The sequence below is a fragment of the Castor canadensis genome, chromosome 9, assembly GCF_047511655.1.
Source record: "Castor canadensis chromosome 9, mCasCan1.hap1v2, whole genome shotgun sequence".
In the NCBI taxonomy this organism is placed as follows: domain Eukaryota; kingdom Metazoa; phylum Chordata; class Mammalia; order Rodentia; family Castoridae; genus Castor; species Castor canadensis.
This window is the reverse complement of record NC_133394.1, coordinates 105,342,230-105,356,893: the sequence shown is the minus strand read 5'-3', so window position 1 is coordinate 105,356,893 and position 14,664 is coordinate 105,342,230. Positions and strand designations below refer to the sequence as shown.

Below are 14,664 nucleotides of genomic sequence, written 5' to 3'. Positions count from 1 at the left end.
AACCAATAGTTGTATGCTGGAATTTCAAAGAGAAGTAAACAGTAAATTTAGAGTAAGTACAAAATACATGGTATTTAAACTTTATATCTTAATATAGTCTCAAATTTTTTCTACAAAATGTATCCAAATGCTAACAAAAATACTAATGAAAATTTATTAAATAATTCTGGCAAGTCTAATATTATCACATTTTGGCATTGTTTGCCAAAACAATAATGTAAAGATGGATTTTGAAGAATGTGTGGATGGTAAGTAAAAATTTCACGTTTTGTGTTATTCATATTTCTTATAGCCAAACATTCATTCCATATTTAGTAAGTTGGGAAATGTCAAATTACTAAACAAGGCAAAACCAACAACTTCTGTGGATACTTTAAAGACACTGAAAAATGTAAACTCTTTGTCTTGTTTTTGCTATTTGACCTGATGGGGAACTCATCCCAAAAGATCTGTTCCCATTTCCCTAATTACCACTCAATAGTGGTGTTTCTCTCACCCATCAGACCACTTAAGCCAGAACTCCAACCTTTTTATTTGTATTTTCATACTTTATTTTAATTATTGTTGTACTGGGGATACATTGTGACATTTTGGTTTTTCAAACTTTGCCCATCTCTATCATCCTGTCTCCATTTCCTGACTACCTGGGATTACAACCATGTGCCTCCACACTTAGCCCACTATTTCTATATCTAATGACTTTTACAAGTCAAGACATCTTTTTCTGCCTATATGTAGAGTAATAAAGAGTGCATTGATAGTGTTGGGGCATAGGAAAAATAAGACTTTGGTACTTGGAGAGGAAAGAATTCCATTGAATGACTCATAGTGCTGTCTCTTCTTTGTGAGGACAGGTGAGCCTTCCTTCCTCAGTAGGTAAGAGCTGCTGCATAAACTTCCAAATTATTATAGGTCTCCATGCAACTTGTAGAAATATGCAAAGCAACTGATTGTGCATATCTGTTTGCTTTTTAAACAGGCCAACTTGTGAGATGTAATATTCTTCTTTTGGAATACAACTGTGCTGAATCCAAATGTTCCCCAGCTGCTGCCTGCCTCTGTTTAAGATGAGGAAACCTCATGTGACACCATGCATCATCTTACAAAACACTACTATAAAATAAAGCCTGCTCTGTGCCCACACTTAATGTTAAGGTACTATTTGCCTTGTCCTTTTATAAAAATGCATGATCTATATAGAGATATATGTAAAAAGTCAGTTTACTGGGATATTAAGGTTTATTTAATGTTTGTTACTTTCTAACAGCTTTACAAGTAAAACATAAATTCCCAGAAGTGCTAGTGCCTGCTCTGGAAAAATATGAGGAAAACTGTACCCTCATCAGGCATAGAATAGGGACAGAACTTTTCAGACTATCTCATCATGATGTCCAGTCATAATTATTCCTCATAGCTACTGATAATCCTGATATGAAGGCAATAAGCTTTATTAATTTTCAAGAATAAAAAAAATTGAAACTTCAAAATTTGAAGTTTTATAGTAATATTGCATGTTAAATCAATGTTTGGGGTATTGAAGAAAAGAATAATTATAATTTACTAAGCAAATCTTCCTCAAATTATTTATTTGCCTATTTTTTAAAATTAAGCTTGCCAAAATATATACAGCAATACTATAATTATCATTCACACTTTATTTGGGTATTTAAAAATTGCTTTTATCTTTCTAAAACTATGCACATCTTTGTTTAAGTCAACTTTCTCCTTCTTGCAAGGGGAACACAAATAATACAATTTCTCAAACTATAATATGGAAGATCATAGTGCTTCTTAGATTAGGTGATTTCTTTTGATGGATTCCTGCATTTTTGTATAATGTCCTTGTCATTTAAAGATACTTCTTTCTCTTCTTTCTAGTGGCATTTATTTTTAATTTTGACTTTTAATGCAGCAGTCAGATTTGCATGACATCAGGCATTGGAGAGCGACAAAGACCATAAATCCCCTACAGTATATTCTAATCTTTTCTAGTTATTGGTTAGGAAATGGCTTATCCAACCTTCTTGTTGGACTCTCAATTTTGACTTATCTTGACTCCTCTTTTAGAGTGTTCTGATAACTTCCACCATTGGAATCCCTGGTGTTGACCACTGTCTTTGTATCAAATTCTCTATAAGAAACATATTCACTGGATACCATGGCTCATGGCTTTGGTCTGTCATTGTTCTGTCATAGAACATCAGAGATCTCTGAATCCTGCTCATCTTTGTGCAATGCATTGGAGAAACAAAGATCCTGTCTCATTCTTATCTGCCTGCTCAATTCCTTTCACTACCGTGTTACAGTTATCAACCCCTCCAGCTGCTTGGTCCTTTCAGGGATTCCAGAAAACTTGGGATATCCATGAGACACATGCAAAGAGCTATTAATTTATAGTTCTCTGCTTCCCCAAATCCTATGTTGCTGGGTATCTTGGACTTCTTTTGAAGATCCAAAGTTAGGAGGATACGACAGGCTGATCTGATTTGTTCATGATTCTGTTTCTTTTTCCATAACTATCCAGAACAGAAAGAAAAATTCTTTCCTTTTCTTTATCCCATATCATCTCCTTCTCCTTCTTTAAATATCATTAAGCTTTCCAACCATTCTAGTACTGTCATAGCATCTAAGAAATTCATTTTTTTGGGGGGGCTGGGTTTTGAAAGCAGGAACTCTCCCACTTGAGCCACACATCCAGTCCATTTTGCTCTGCTTACTTTTAGAAATGAGGTATGGTAAACTATTTACCACGGCTGGACTCAAACTGCAATCTTCTCAATCTCAGCTTCCCACATAGCTAGGACTACAGGCATGAGCCATGGGAGTCTGGATGAGAAATTCTTTCTCTAAAACAAAGTCATCTTTACCATAATTCCAGTCACTTCATACACTGTTGTTTGATATATTATAAATCATTTTGAATGCTGCTTGGTGTTACTTTTCTGTAAGTCCCTTAAAAATGAAACTTATGTTAGCCTGGCCCAAAAGACCAAAAATCACATGTTCTCCCTCATATGTGGACATTAGATCAAGGGACTATGAGCACAAGATAAAAGCGAGAGCACACAAGGAAGGGGTGAGGATAGGTAAGACACCTAAAAAGTTAGCTAGCATTTGTTGCCCTTAATGCAGAGAAACTAAAGCAGATACCTTAAAAGCAACTGAGGCCAATAGGAAAAGGGGAACAGGAACTAGAGAAAAGGTTAGATCAAAAAGAATTAACCTAGAAGGTAACACCCACGCACAGGAAATCAATGTGAGTCAATGCCCTGTATAGCTATCCTTATCTCAACCAGCAAAAACCCTTGTTCCTTCCTATTATTGCTTATACTCTCTCTACAACAAAATTAGAAATAAGGGCAAAATAGTTTCTGCTGGGTATTGAGGGTGTGGGGGGGAGAGGGAGGGGGTGGGGGAAGGGAGGAGAAATGAATCAAGCCTTGTATGCACATATGAATAATAAAAGAAGAAAAAAAATGCAACATACCAGAGGCTAGGGTAAGTAAAGGCTTTGTGAAGAAGGGGAAAATGTTGAACAAAGGGCACAAATTTTCAGTTGGGAAGAATAAAATGTAGTGATGTATTGCACAACATAATGACTATAGTTAATGAAAATTTATCAAGTATTTCAAAATTCCTGAAAGTTTAGACTTTAAGAGAGCCCAAAACAAAAATAGATAGCGAAGTGATGGCTCTATTAATTAACTTGATTCAGTTATTCAATAAGGTGTTCATATATAAAACATCACAATTATAATCCACAAATATGCACAATTATTATTTATCATTTAACATTTTAAGATAAAAGAAAATTTAGGCATAAAAGAAAGAAGAAAGAAATTATCTAAAGGTAATGTTTTTTAAAATAAGTGAGTCAAAAAATCTAGGTTTCAGAGGTGACAAAAGATAAACATTTATGCCTCTCCTTTCTTCTGATGATCATCTCTCTCTGTCTTTCTCTCTCTCTGTCTCTCTCTCTCTCTGTCTCATTCATCCTATCTTAGTTTAGAAATTTTGTTTTCCTGAAAACTTGATCCTCAATAGTCTACAGTTTTGTAATTAGCCTAAAGTTAACATGATAATACTCAAATATTCTTTATAAAATGTGTGGATATCTATAAATGATATGAGAATCAATGAAAATGTATTTCATCATTCATTTGTTCCAGTCAACCACTAAGTTGAGGTTTCATTTTCTACGTTCACTGTCCTTCTACTTTTCAAAAATAACTTTTTGTCTTATTCTTCAAAAGTAGTTGGAGCTTGAAAAGCCTAAATGCTCTTCACTTGCCTATTCAAGAAGTATCAAAATATTTAAAAAAAAATTGTCTCAAAGCAAGCTGCTGTGGAAATTACTTTTAAAATGTACATATTTTACATAAGGGCAATTACTAAACATACTGACTTTTCCAGTTCTTTGTGTTTACTTTTAAGTTTGCTAACTTCTACCCTCCCATCTGGTCAATACTAAACCATACAACTCATACATTCATCTAGGACAAAATATCTACAAGTTTATTTAAATTGTTTAATAGTATAGAGATGCACACAGGGGTTTTTATAATTTTGTGTCTTTAAAGTGGAATCAATTCAATACTTTATAGAAAATGCTCCATGTCAATTGGCATTTATGGAATTATTTGAAATTGCTGTGTAAGACTTCATTGTGGAGGTATATCACAGTTTATCCAATGACCTTTCATGATAGTCATTTAGTTTATTTATACTTTTGGCCAGCTAAAAACAATACTTAAATAAATGGTGATGCATATACCATTACATACTGATATTTTATTTCTTTGGAGAATATAACCCAGTATAGGATTATATATTTGAAAGGGAAATTTATTTTAATATCTATTAGTGTTGTTCATATGCTTGTCTTAAAGCCAATTCAAATTTTTACTTGCAATGTAAGAGTGTTATTTTCCAGTAAGTTCCAACAGCAGTGGTATCTCTATGTCTAAATTTTAAAAGTCTGATACATGTAAATTATGAACTCATTATTACCCTTATATTCATCTGAATATTAGTGAGTTTAACAATTTGAGTACTTTGGGTAGATTTTCTATTGATATTAATCAATAGTTAATTTTTAATCATGTGTCTTATTCCTATCAGTATAGAAACACATGTTGTTTATTATCTGTGTTATTAATAGGGTTTCCATTGTCATATACTTGTTATTCATTTTTATGTAGGAAAGTGCTGCTCTCTCCCATTTTATTGGTTACTCTCTTTTACGATTGTTACTGTTTTTACATTATTTATCATGATTTAAATTTAACAATGTTGTGATAGTCTTGCACTGGTAGAAGTCCTAGCCTTTCCTTCCTGAACCATTGGAGAAGATAGGCTTTATCACCCTTACTAATATATATAGAAGATTCCTTTTCCTTCTCTGTTTTTCATCCATTATTCAACAATTACAGAGAGAAGATGAGTTCACTTCCTCTATTTTGGAAAAGTAGTCAGACTACTTTTATTATTGTGAAGCATGGTGAGAATTTCAAATGGGTTTGGTCAAGAAGTAATTCTTCCTATGTTTCTTACACACCTGTTCAAAAACACAGAGTTCACAACTTCATTTGTGTGTGAGACTAAATTGTGTTTTGAGAGGTCAGATCATATAATTTTCTTAGTGTAAAGGAACAAGAGACAATTTTAGGTCATAGTCTTCCCAGAATGCCTTTCACTGTGTATTTAAAGATGTTTTGTTTTCTATTATTAATGGGAAAAATGCTCTAGGGTCTGTTATGATTAACATACCACACAGCAGCTATAATCCATTATTCTATTTATAATAATATATGACACATGTAATTTTATGGAACACTGCCAAAGACTTTTGATTAACTCTAAATCTTTACATATTTCCTTTATATTTGGAAACTATGAAAATCACGCATATTTTATTAGAACCAAGAATGCTTTCTCAAGGTCACAAAGTAAGTTAGTATTTCTTTGTTATTTTGTTGCATATCATACTTATGATAAACCACAACTTACTTTGCCCCATTTCTTTTAGTGATGTAAACACCATTTTATAAACAAAATACAATTCAGTGAGTCATTAGTGTCTCCAAAACTGAATAACTCAGTTACAATGAATGCATTATGTGAAGAAAAATGATGAGCGCTACCCAAAACTTCTGAATTTGTATGAATTGAAATTACCATTCTAGATATGGCAGGGAAGGAAAGAGAGAAATTAATCATTTTTATTAATATGCTATTCAAAAAAGTGCACTTTTTCCTCATTTTCAGGAGTAACATATCATGTCTGACACATTTATTTTTGTCCTTCACAGTGAGTTACATTTCATCTTTTGGGTTATTGGCACGAGGAAAAAGAGATAGTCTTGCTGAGGTCCATTAATAGTTTCATATATCATTTTAGTGGTGACTTGGCATCTGTACTGCAAAAGTTCAATTTCTGACTATTCAGTATTATTCATACATTCATAGCACAATTCAGAGGGGTCAGTGCTTATCCTCCTTCCAGCATAGAAGAGTACATGGAATAATCATTCTTCTTTTGAAATGACATTAACGTTTTCTTGAATATTTAAATGTGGTAAACATTTCACATCCTATGTACAAAGTACAATAATACATTTGTGTTTGGGTCAAGTCATAATCTCTCATATCTTGGTTTATGCATTTAATTACAATGCTACTAATTATACCTACATAATTTTTAGAAAAAGTTTTAATTCCATAGATCCTAAAATTAATTTTTTTAAATTATTGAAAGTTCATTAAATTAATTGGATACTAGTGGATTTTAATCATATAGTATCTGTTTAAAAACAGGTCAGTAAATAGATGAAGAAGAGCTTACACTAATGTTGCAAGACCTGAACTGGGTTGTATAAACTTCACAAAGAAGAGCTATACCAGGTATAGCCATTCCTGTAACTCTTGCACTCGAGTCTGAGGCAGAAAGATGGTCTGTACAAGAATAGCTTGTGCTATGTAGTAATTTCTAGGTCAGCCTGTTCTACATAATGAGATCCTGTTTCAAACAACAGCAACAAAAAATGGCAATATAATTGTATGAAATTTTATAGAACTTGTTTTTGGGGAAAACATACTCTGTGTGTTTGTAAACATTCAAATTAGATACTGTCTCAGTTCCAATGATTTTTTTAACTCATTACAATTTTCAGTTCACGATTTTTGCAGCTATTATTTATTTATTTATTTTTAATTTTTATTGTTTTATTATTCATATGTGCATACATGCTTAGGTCATTTCTCCCCCCTGCCCCATTCCCTCCCTTACCACCCACTCTGCCCCCTCCCTCTCACCCCCACCCCCTCAATACCTGGCAGAAACTATTTTGCCCTTATCTCTAATTTTGTTGAAGAGAGAGTATAAGCAATAATAGGAAGGAACTAGGGTTTTTGCTAGTTGAGATAAGGATAGCTATACAGGGAGTTGACTCACATTAATTTCCTGTGCATGTGTGTTACCTTCTAGGTTAATTCTTTTTCATCTACCCTTTTCTCTAGTTCCTGGTCCCCTTCTCCTATTGGCCTCAGTTGCTTTTAAGGTGTCTGCTTTAGTTTCTCTGCATTGAGGGCAACAAATGCTAGCTAATTTTTTAGGTGTCTTACCTATCCTCACCCCTCCCTTGTGTGCTAAAGCTTTTATCATGTGCTCAAAGTCCAATCCCATTGTTGTGCTTGCCCTTGATCTAATGTCCGCATATGAGGGAGAACATATGATTTTTGGTCTTTTGGGCCAGGCTAACCTCACTCAGAATGATGTTCTCCAATTCCATCCATTTACCAGCGAATGATAACATTTCATTCTTCTTCATGGCTGCATAAAATTCCATTGTGTATAGATACCATATTTTCTTGATCCATTCATCAGTAGTGGGGCATCTTGGCTGTTTCCATAACTTGGCTATTGTGAATAGTGCTGCAATAAACATGGGTGTGCAGGTGCCTCTGGAGTAACCTGTGTCACAGTCTTTTGGGTATATCCCCAAGAGTGGTATTGCTGGATCAAATGGTAGATCAATGTTTAGCTTTTTAAGTTGCAGCTATTATTTAATAATCCCCAAATTAGTTTACAAAAGCGTAGCATATATAGGAAGAGAAAAATAACTAGAAACATACTTTTCTGATGGTTTTTAAATATGCCATTTACCACATTATGCATCAGTACTGTCTTGAAGCCATATGAACTGTTTGTGTACATTTTATGTGTCTGTTTTAGGTAATCCATAAGCAAGAATATTTACAGAAGTTTAAGTATTGTACTAATAAATAAAAGTGTTGTGCTTTTATTGTCTTTTGCTACTTCTTTTTCTTTACCTGAGTTTAACACATCTGATTTTAACATGCCAAGTATTTTTGATAATGCAAATTTGTTAGATAAGGTGCTTGGAGCAGTGAAGACTTCCATGAGAATTCTGAAAATAACACAAAAACTACAGAAAAACAAAAATGCTTTTATGCTTTGGCTTTGACTTACTGAAAAGATGAGGTTATTCATCTTGCAGATTTATACAAGTTTATCTTTTCTATAGGCATTCCTTTTTCTTCTGTCTTTACTAAATTTCCTGTAAAATGGTAACTATTCCTAGAAATCTGATTATAACTATATTCATCTTTTGAAGAGACAGAATAATAATGAGTTTTGTGCTTCCTATTGTGTAAAATTATGAATCACAGAAAATCTGTTTTTTCTACTTTTGTTAAGGTAAAAATTAACTAAGAGGTAGAGAGCTGTTAGCATTCTGACACTGTATTATAAGATTCCTTACCAAATTTTCACTTAACCAATGAAAATTGTAATAATCAATGTGAAGTTTAATTATTTTAAAGTGATGTGATTGTGTATATAGGAAATCAAAGAGAATACAAAAATCAACTCATAGCATTAATGGAAGACATTAACAACTTTACTGTATAAAAATGAAAAATCATTATATATCTACCTATATGTAGGAACCAGTACATATGAGAATTTGTTGTATAAGAAAGAAATTGAGAGATAAATTTCTTGAGAATAACTACATTACTATAATTGTCAGACTTCTATGGCCAAATTTATATATTGTTTTAAAGAAACACATTCTTCATTTAATATCATAAAGATAAAATTCTTTCTATTTTAATTTATTGATTTGATTAACTTAAAACACAGACAATATCATGATTTTGTATACATTTGACAAAATGAAGGCTATAATAATAGCCTTCATTAGGCTATTATTAATATAATATATGTTATATTTATAGTAGATATACTGAGGAAGAATAAAAATATAGGGAAATTGTTCTATCAGATTTTAAATATTTTATAATAATAATAAGAAAGTGGGGAAGTATTCAAGATAGACAAATTGATCAATGAAATGTGCAGAGATTAGAATCAGACTTATGAATATATAAATTATTGTTGTATGATAAACATGGCATTTTTGTGGGATGCATCTGATCATTTAATGGCAAGTCATAGGAAATTTAAGAAGCAATGTAGATCTTGCCATAACCCTGTAAAAAGTTTGGCATATAAATTCCAGCCTATGAAATTTCAATGTGGAAATATAGAAGAATGTCTTTAGGACCTGCTGTCAGTTACCTTTTGGTATTGAACAAATCACAGCCAATTTAGGGGCCTAAAATGACAGTTATTTATTTGGTTTATGATTTTCTCAAGTCTGTAATTTCAGTTGGCAAAACATATATACTCTTATCTGAATTCACCTGACTTTGCATGAATCTTCAATCAGCCACCGGCCCACTAGGTGATTCTTCTTTTGGGAGTTTGTTGGGGCTGTGGATTTGGAAAAATGGAGGTAAATGGTCCATACATCTCTCAGATGTATCTGAGATGATCTGCATCATGTAACAGCAGTATTCCAAGAGGACTGGAAAAATGAGAAGTAGTTTAATGCCTAGACTCAGAATGACACAATGTTACTCTGAAAGTAACAAAACAAGTCAAAGCATTACAGATACAAAAAGTAAAGGTATATATTCAGTCTCTCTAACAGGAGTTATAAAGTCACATTGCAAGGGGGCAGATACAGGGAAAGAAATAATCACAACCATTTGCCCAAATTTATCAATACATTCTATATAATTGCATTGAAAATCCCAGCATACTTTTTAAGGGAAAAAACCTGATTTAAAAATAATAATAATAACAAAAAATAAAAAATGAATATGTAAAAGCAACATATATAGTATAAAGCATCCTTAAAAATGAAATTTGAAGGATTTAAGTTCCTGATTTTGATACTTAGCATAAGTTTATACATAGAAATCAAGCACTGTGGTATTGACAGGAGGACTGACTTATAGACAAGTAAATAGATTGGAGTCCACATACTGACTTAGTTTCAGTCATTTTATTTGCAACAAAAGTATAATAAATAAAATTTGAGTAAAATTGCTTTTATTAATTATGAAAGGTGAAAATGAATTAAACTTTTTATCTTTAGAAAAACTAGCTTTTATTTTGAAATTTCACAAAGCAGCTTTCTTTCAAACACAAATAACCATTTATAGCTTTCACTATACTCAACATCCCTTATAGACATATTCAGAGACTGCATAACTCCTACATTCAAACCCATGCATATCTTTCAAAACAGAACCAGTCATTTTCCCCAGTTGCTCCTATTAGTATCCAGTGAGTTTATACAGGAGTTGCTCCAGACTAAAGATTCTGCAACAGTGACTGTTTGGTGTTGGTATGTAAATGTCTAGGGTCATATGAGGTACAGAGCTGTCTGTGTTCAATTGTGTTGCCTCAGTTCTTTCACGTGTGCTAAGCCCAAAAGCTTGTCCCTGTAGACCCTTTGTATGCAAATCTCTGACTACCAATGTGAGTCCCAGGTAATCTGATTTACATCAAATTGTATCCCAAAGAAATGTTATAACTATTGATTCTCATTTCTTACTATTTACAGATCTATTATACTTTTGAACAACTGTGAATTAAAGACAAATTTATAATTTTCTTGCCCTCAATGTGTAAAGATTTTGCTCTTAGACACAATGACTTAATTTTTCTTAACATTTGTTCCCAGTTACCCATATGACTACTTAATATCACAATTCAGTGTTTCTAGGCACACAGCCAAATTACAAGTCCAGCTATAGATTTTTAGCATTATCCTCCCCCAAGCCAAATACACTTAAATGAGTATTTAATTGAATTAATTAGAAAATTATCACTTAATTTAAGTAGCCTAATTGTTCTCAACACTGGCAAGAATCCTGACATTTGCAAACTGAATTAAATGTGTGTTACCAAGACTAGGGCAACATAAATCTTACTTAGAATGTTAAAGTTTAAATGAACTGTTGTTAAAAGAATTACAAAGTTACATTGTGGGAATGGGGGGAGATGGTGGGAGTGATCTAATCAATGTAAAATGTGAGGTTATTGGTAATTGGCACAATTCCCCTGTACAATTAATATATGCTAATAAAAAAAACCATGAAAGGTAGAATAAGGAAACAAAAAGTCTCTGTTCAGAATCTTCATGAAGTACCAATGGCAGCAGTCTGACTAAAGCAGAGGGACTGTGTGTGGCACAAGGGGAATTAACAATGATGCATTAAGTGTGAATAAGTTATGGCTTGTCTACAATGAAATCTAAGTCTGGATTCAGTAATAAACAGTGGGAATGCTCCCTTAAAAATTGTATTTTTCTTAAGCTTTATCTATGATGTTACCTAGATGAGCTTTAGGACTTCTGGGAAGTCTTTGACAATTTTGTGTAAGACAGTAGGACCTCCTTGCCAAGTTCTAGCTCATAGTATGTAAACCTTAAGGAAGGGGCCAAGGTTTCTCTCCTGTGGATGGAGTGAAATGCATGTTAATCAAGTTCCTCACCCGACCCCCTAGTGGTCTGCTCCAGTAGAAGGGTAAGCATTAGAATTCCAGGGAGAACTTTAAGTTTTGCCTGGCCTTGTCAACAGTCAAGGCAAACATGAGGCCAAGGATGGACCCAAGGCTGTCTGTGAGATGTACTTGGGGCTTAACCTAAAGGAATTTTGCAGGGTTGACAACAAACCCTGAAGAACTGAGACCAAAGCCCTGTGATTTTCCACAGGAACTGGTGATATGCAGCTATTATTGGAAATTTTTCTATTCTATTGTTTTCGTGGGGAAGTTGTCAGTCAGTTAGAAGCTGACTTTATGTGAGATGAGAAAGAAAGTTTGCTCTAAAGCTTTCTATACTAATTTAAAAAATGTAAACAACTTAAAAATGTTAGCCTTGTTCAAAAACAGCATGATAGCTTAGTGTCATCTTTAAAGGAAGGCAACTTTGAGAAGAGCTCAATAGTACAGATTTTGGAGGCAACTTATGAAAAGCTGGAAAGATCCAAGTCTAAACTTGAGGAAGTACTCCTTCTAGGAAAATATCTGAAAGAAGAGAAACATAACATTCTAAACAAGTTGAATTGATGGTAGAAATGTCAAAAATGATAAAGTCCCTAGAAGATGAATCAAAATCTATCAAATCAAAGTAGCTGAAGCCAAAACAATCTTAAGAATATTTCTAATCAATGAAGCACAGCTTAAGGACTCAATAACACAGACTTTGAATGATAATTCCCAACTTCAGGAAAGCTGTAAACTGTTTTTATAATAAGCTGAAGTGCAGGAACATGTAAGTGAACTTAATAAGCAGAAACTGAATGCTTACTAAAGGTGAAATTCTGCACTGTTGTTCTTGGAGAAGACATAACACATTGTGGTAACTGGAAATTACAAATGGAAAGCAGATTTGGAAATGTTGCTCACTTAGATTATCAACCAAAAGGAGCTTTACAGAAAATGATGTATGCTGTGGAGTTAAATGTTTCTTTAAAATCCTTAGAGGGAGAAAGAAACCAAATATATAAAGTAGACAGAACAAGGGAAGACTTTACAGAAAATATTAAAAATCTCCAAGTTCATCACATCATTTTACAGTCAGAATATACATGTGTTGAAATTGAAAATCAGAATCTTCAGTGGAATGTTAAAAAATGATTAAATTGTATGAAGAAATTGAAGTGAAATTCTTTAGGAAATTAATGGTAAAGGATCATTACCAGAGAGACACAGAGAAGAAACTTTCCAAAGTAGAAGGAAAGATCATCCATGCAGCAGAAGAGTTGGAGACCTATAAAAAGGTAGCTAGAGACAGTGAAGAAAAATTGGAGAGAACAAATCATTCTTATCAATGGCAGATTATTTACTATGTGAACAAAGCTCATTGTAATTAGTTTGTAGCCCAGGTTGCTGAAAAACAACTCAAGTATTTTAGGAAAGTAAATGCCAGCAACAGATAAAAATGAATTAAAATGGAGTTGGAATTTGAAATTTTAGAGAAAGATCCTCAGGTATTTGATATTTTAAAGTAGCATGTTTCAGAAAGGATTTTCCACATGGTCCCTAACCATTGGATCAACCCTCATCTGAAAGGAAAGATTTTTTTTCCACTTTTTTAGGAAGGTCCACTCCAACCCTCACTTCGTTTCCACAGAAAAGAGCAAAAGGCTCAAGAAGCCCAGAGAATCCTCTGAGCCATCAGATACCAATGAAAGAGGAGAGTCAAGCTGTGATAATCTAACTGGCCCTCACAGAGCACCTCCTGACATGGCTCCCTGTTCCATTCATGCAAACAGCACAGAAGAATGATAATCCCTCCACCAGGCCAACTATCCCCTGATCTAGCTCTGTCTCCTCACAGGCAAAGACAGACTTTATTCTAATTCTGATAAACAATCTGGACCACCAGAACTGAGATGTTTTAATATGCTTTCTTTGAATAAAGAAGTATCTTCAAAAAAAGAATTCAGTAGAAATGATACCAAAGCTGATATTGATAATTCAAATATGCCTAATTAATCTCTGCCTACTGAAAGCAAAGTAGGAAGCCCTAGTTTTGTTCCCCCATCAGAGGTTCATTGCTCCCAGTGGATCCCAGGAGACAGTTCATGAAAAGAGGGCCTCCTTTTCCTACTCTGCCTCCTAGAATCATGTCTGGAGCTCCTAGAGATGCTGTTCTGCCAAGGGATATTTTCCCACTGGATCCAAGGAGCCAGTTCATAGGAAGAGGACCTCCATTCCTCCAGCTTCTCTAGGAAACATGTCTAGAGCTTCTCAAGATAACAGGTTTGCAACTTCTCAAGATTTGTTTCCATGGATCCAAGAAGCCAGTTCATGAGAAGAGGGCCTCCTTTTCCTCCACCACCTCCAGGAAATATGTCTGGAGCTTCTTGAGATGATTTTCTACCAAGGGAATTCCCTGGTCCACCACACCCTTCATTCCCAATGAGAAATGTGTATTCACCAAGGCATTTCCCCTATTATCTTCCCTCAAGGCTTAATGCCCCCACATTCTCAAAGTGGAAGTGAGTTTTCTTCAGGGTTAATTCCACCTTCAAATGATTCTGCTACTGAACCTCTTAGTACCATAAGAAAGAAACCTGGCAATACTTTGATCTCTTTTCAAAGTACTTTGACTTCTCATTGTCCATTTAAATTACTACTGTTGCTTAGTCATTAATCTTTGCCTTAAATTGAAACTTAATAGAATTATAATTCTATTATTATAAAATACTAATTTTATAAATAGATGATTTAAATATGAACCTTATTCTTTTATTTTCATTCTATTTTACGTGGATAGT

General features: G+C 33.7%; 1 pseudogene; it reads left to right on the top strand.

Moving 5' to 3' along the window:
- Positions 1-223: 223 nt before the first annotated feature.
- LOC109703030 (melanoma inhibitory activity protein 2-like) lies at positions 224-13,972 on the top strand (annotated as a pseudogene).
- Positions 13,973-14,664: the final 692 nt, after the last annotated feature.